Consider the following 6078-nt stretch of genomic DNA (forward strand, 5'->3'; position numbering starts at 1 on the left):
CTACAAACACATACACAATCAAGAAGAGAGACATTGTCTCAGGACAACCTGTTTCACTGCTTCATAGCTTTACAAAAGGGTTGAGCTTCACAAAAAAGCTGGGCTGTGGGTGTTACAGAAACCAGTATTATGTAGTTGGATAAAGGTAATACACAAGTCTGGTAATAAGAAGTTGGACTAAACTTAGCTTCTTTTCTTTTAATAACCCACTGAATTTCTTCCTGTCTGAACCTGTCTGTAATTCACCATGAAAGAAAAAAGTCCTGTGTAAATAGTGTTGGTAAGCATTGATACCCCTCAAAGAGGATACAGAGAATTTTCACCTGTAGACATAGATATAGAATCATGAAATATGCTGACTTTGAAAGGACCCATCAGGATCATCAAGTTCAACTCCTGGACCTCCACTGGATACTCCTAGATTTACTCCATATGCCAAACACCTCTTGAGCTCAAAGAGACTTGGTGCTGTGACCACCTCCCTGGGGAGCATTTTCAGTGCACAACACCCTCTCGTGTGAAAAACCTTTCCCTGATATCCAACCTAAATGTCCCCCAACCCAGTTTCATGACATTTCCTTGAATCCTGGCTCTGGTCACAAGAGTGACAAAATTGGTACTTGCTCCTCTGCATCCCTACCATGAGAATGTTGAAGACAAAACTGAGGTCTCCCCTCAGTCTCCTCTTTTGCAGGCTGAACAGACCAAGTGACCTCAGCCACTCCTCATATGGCTTCTCCTCCAGACCCTTCACCATCTTTATTGCCCTCGTTTGAACACTCTCTATTTAATACCTTTTTTACATTGTGGCACCCAGAACTGCCCCCAGCACTCGAGGTGAGGCCACCCAAGTGCAGAGCAGAGCAGGACAATCCCTCCTTGCCCAGCTGGCCATGCTGTGCCTGATGTCCCCCAGGACAGGGTTGACCCTCCTGGCTGCCAGGGCACAATGACTCGTGTTCAACTTGCCATCAACCAGGACCTCTAAGTCCCTTTCTACAGCACTGCTCCCAGTCTCTCATTCCCCAGTTTATGCTCACAGCCAGGGTTGCCCCGTCCCAGGTGCAGAATCCAGCACTTGCCCTTTTTAAACTTCATATGGCTAGTGATTGCCCATCTCTCTAATTTTTCAAGGTCTCTCTTGAACTTGAGGAAGTCGACAGTTCCTCTCAATTTAGTGTTGTTGGCAAACTTACTTAGTATTCCTTCAAGTCCTGCATCCAAGTTGTTAGTGAAATGACTTTTTTACAAGAACTACTAAAGAGTAAATTGGAGCTTATAATAAATTTAATTATACATACAAGGGTAGAAGAAATATATACTTAAAGAAAAAATATACAACACCCAGAAAAAGGTTTGCATGTCTCTCTAAAGAATGTGCTGTATCTTAGTTTTCTTGTGGTTGTCATTTCCTTCTATGCAAGAAATGTGGGTCTTGCCAAATACTCTGTTATTTGAGTACCAGAAATATTTCTTTTAAATACATCACAGAAAAAACCTACTGAAGGAGAATATAAACTATCCAAATGAAGGAAGAAAAGATAGTTTATTTACATACTTTTCAGCTGCCTGTAATGTTTTTAGTTAAAGTCACTTTAGACTTAATTAAATTTAAATTAGTTCTATTTATCAGACTGAATGGAAGTGCTTCATACTGATGTTTGGCTATACTGTACTATAAAAAATGAGTTTTATCAATCCTAAATAAGCACAAGGACATAGGCTGTGGATGCTAATGCATAATTTTGGCATTTCATGATTTTGCAGGCTGGTTTGCAAGGCACTGTAAGAACCAAAATTCCACGTAAATAAGATTCTTGCTGCCTCAACTTCTACCTCTTCTACCATCAGACAATGAATAAGCATATCCAAAAATGTATACCCTTCTGAAGAAAAACACAAAGTACAGTAATTGAAGAATATACTCTTTTACCATTTCAGTTATAAAGTGATGCAAAAAAATTCAGCATGTATTTAGCATGTCCTTGGCTAAGAATGAACATAGATTTTCTCCTGACCTGGTAACCTCAGATCTATCTACATCATTCTGCCTTCAATATAAAACAGGGTTCTCATTGGTAAACCAAACTTTTTTTCTAAAATATCTCTAATTAAAGGAAAACACACTGAAGAAGTCTGAGACCTCTATCTTTTCAATAACCTGGTTTGAAACATGAACTCAGAAGTACTTGTATCAGTAGAACAAAAAATACAGCACGACATCAAGAATGAATAGCAAGTGGGATGCACACACTGTCTTTGCTGACAGAGTATGTGTAAAGATCAGTTACATTTTAGGTGTGTGTAAACCTTTGATCAACAAGTTCATCCCATCAAAGGACAACAGGATTTCTCCTGGGATTTACTGCCTTCTAAAATGACATAGGCACAACATAGTTATGTCATCCTCAAGCTGAGGATGACATACTTATGTGCTACCAGGATCTTTTAGGCTACAATTCTTCCACAATTCTGACACCTAGCTTGACAGAGATTTTAAACAAACAAACATCAAACAAAGCTAATTTGCAAGCCAAGGAGTCTTAAATATTTTGATTCCTAAGGCTGGAGTTTCATCTAGGTACAACATAATGCATACATATGTTAAAAGAAAGAATGTGGAAAAACAGAAGATAGGTTAATAGACTATAAAGAACGAAGTTTTGAGTCTTCCAAAGATTTTGTACCAAATGACAATATCTTTGCAAACAACCTAAAACCCAACTGTTAAAGTTTTCTGAGAAATTCCTTAGTTCTCAATACAATTTTAAAGACATCACAAATTAATTTGCACCTTATTCACTGTGAGTAGGAACAAATTAATATCACCATTAAACCTGTTTGCCAAGCAGACGAATGTGCAAACACTTTATGCATGTAAATTTAAATATCCATTTTTCTTCAATTGTCAAACACATGACTTTGAAACTCACTTTTTGCAAACTGTCATGCCAATAAAGCTGAATTACATAAATTTAGATTGAAAGTGCACAAAAAGAGAACACACAAAAAATTCTATAATTTAAAAATATGAATGACCTTTCGAGTCTGCTGCTGCTACCAGAAAAAAATCAGTCATCTGTTGTTGCATTTCGAGATACATTGTAAATGGTACATTCCGCGACCCCTGCTATGCCCTGTAGCTTGGTCCCTCTCCCCTCCTGGCCATACAGGGCTGGCTGGGATCCAATTTCTCCCCGCCCCCCTTTTCAGACCATAGAAAAGACCTGTGCCCCCTGACCTCTTTCTCTTTCTCCCTCGCTCTCTTTTCCTCGCTACCCACAAGAAATAAACCCTGCAATTTCCTCAGTGGAAAGAGCCTCTTTTGTTATCTTTTATTTATGTCCATGAGGCAAGGGCCCGGGAGGCTTCACCCTAACAGCTGAGCTAGACAGAAGGGTGAAGACCCCATTAAGGGCCAGGAAAAGCTACAATCTGTGTCCTCTTCAAAGTCATGACCTTAAAGGGAAACTGAGAAATTTCCAGTTGGCTAATCATTGTTCCCAAAAATGGTGCTTTATTATATACATTGTAAAATGTATGCATTAGTGTACCTAGTTTATAACTCCATCAGGTGTAATGCTCTTAGCATCATTCTTCTAATGCATAAGGCACCGTGTACTTCTTCCTTAAAACTTTCATTGGTAGTTTATATTCCTCAAGCACTTTTTAAACTTGATATCACACTACACCTCTGAAAATCCATAATAAACTTTACTGTGTCATTGCAATTGATATGCAGGCATACTGCATATAGCCAGCAGTAAATTTTTGCATCTAAGGATTTTCTCAGGCAATCTGTATATTTGTCAAAAGACATATTTAGAACTCAATCTTTTCATATTCAAGGGTATAGGCTCTAGAGTATAGTATACACAATTTCACACCTATTTGGAACATAGAAACATGAAATGCAGATTTATGGATATAGACAGAGTGTTTCACTCTAGCTATTCATGAATGTAATGCACACACATCCAGAAACTAATACACAGATCCTGGCTCCCCTGATGCTGTCGGCAGAATTCTTATTGACACCCGTAAGGCCTAGTTTTCACCAGTGATTACTGACCAGTAGACGATGTTTCTGTTAGTTCAAATTTTAAAAAGACTGAGTAGACACCTAATTCTTAACAACTTAATAATTTGAGGAGTTTGTGTTTTCTTTCTGACTGCAAATTTTAAAAGTTCTCTTTTTATAGTCCAGTTCAAAGTCTCTGGAGCCTAGGTGTGCTTGCAACTCAGCATTCCTTTGGTTGCCAGCAAATAAAAATGAACCCATTTAGATGCTCATCAATATTCAAAATAACTTTAAAAGGTAGCCAACTTCTAATATGGCCCAAAGAGCGAGCAGTTCCCCAGGCAGTCACTTCTGAGCCCTAACGTTACACACTTGTTATCCCACTGGCAGTAGAGTAACAAGTAATAATGTATGCATAAACCATATCACATTTGCACCAGATTATTCCTGTAGAGATGTACTCTGCTTCTTTGATCACTAAAAGTATGCAGCCACACACACAAAAAAATACCCTCAGAAAACTTTAAAGCCTGGGTCGAATACATTCTAGAGTTCTGACTTTTCAATCTTTCATTTTCATATAATAATGTGAGTTTAAACCAGCGATATCAGCTCCACATTACAAACTTTTTAACACTTTGGGGATATTCAAGAGATGTGGAGTTCTTTCTGACACTGAGTAATATTGCCCTTGGGGAATGTTTTCCTGTCCCTGAAATATTAGTTCTTGTACCCCCATTTCTTCCAGCTGATGGCTGGAAGATGATGCCCCTGGTTTTGTACTCTTTATAGTGCCAGTCTTGATACAAAACTGACAGTTGACTGAAGTCAAATTTAAATGACAACATACCTTGTTCACATTCAGAGAGAAATTTTTTGCTGGACGTTCCACTTGTACTATAGTATTACTTCAGTTCTTTTTTTCCCTAACTCTTCACTGATCCTTGACCCACAGAATTCTTATAGAGATAATTTTCACTTCCACTTTTGCAAATATTCCTGAGAGTGTGCAAACATTAAAAGATCATTACTGAACCTTTACCTAATCCAATTACATTTTCAGACTGGTGAGGGTTAATCTGATTGTGTGATGGATTTTTTGCTTGGTTGGTTTTACTTTTGAAAAAATGTGCATTTCATTCCTCCACAAATGCTGTACTAGAACTATAAGCTAGAAATAAGCCAAGAGACCATATAACAAACAGAGATATTATCTCCACTTAGTCTTATAGACACCTGCAAATAACATCTTGGAGCCTACAAACATCCAGGTAAATGTTATGCCTCACTTTCTGTCCCTCTATTATTTGAATTAACACCAAACATAAAGATGACATTATCTATGTTCATGAAAAGGTGCTGCATGAACACAAAACAAACAACAAATAAAACCCCCAGACATGCAAACATACAAAGAAAAAACCCTAGACTTAGTAGTATATTTTCAATTCTCATGTCACTGAATATGGCACCACAACACCTCAACAACCAAATAACAACACAAATAACAAGAGTCACGAAGTAAAACTTGCCTTCCTTACCTTCACTCCTCTGCATATTGGTGATAATTCAAAACACAACATCGAATCAAACTAGACTCTGGTTTAATGTTCCACTGTCCTAAAAATATGTGTTGCCTTTTGCATAGATGAAGAGATCACTTTAGCTTCATGTGAAGTGACATTCCACAGAGTTTGGTCAATATCTTCAGTCCTTTACTGTTTCAGTTCTCCTTTCTTTTTCATTACCACCCTTTATCAAGAGATAAACCTGTGCCTCAAAATCCCTGTGGAATTATGTACATTCTCCTCTCCTATGTTAGCAAATCCAGCAGATTCCCAAAGACGCAGGACCCATTTTTTCTTTCTATTCCTGTACACATCAAAGAACTTTTTGTTACTTTTTCTCTCTGTGTGTGAAGAATCTGCAAGTTGCACACAACATTTAATCAGAAGGAAAAATTTCTGAGAATTGTTTTTTATAGTCACTATTTTACTTTGTTGGGATTTTTTTGATCTTCATGGAGTTATTGCAAATAGTCAGTAAATCCTCTTCTA

Source organism: Sturnus vulgaris, chromosome 4, assembly GCF_052056855.1.
Source record: "Sturnus vulgaris isolate bStuVul1 chromosome 4, bStuVul1.hap1, whole genome shotgun sequence".
NCBI lineage: Eukaryota > Metazoa > Chordata > Aves > Passeriformes > Sturnidae > Sturnus > Sturnus vulgaris.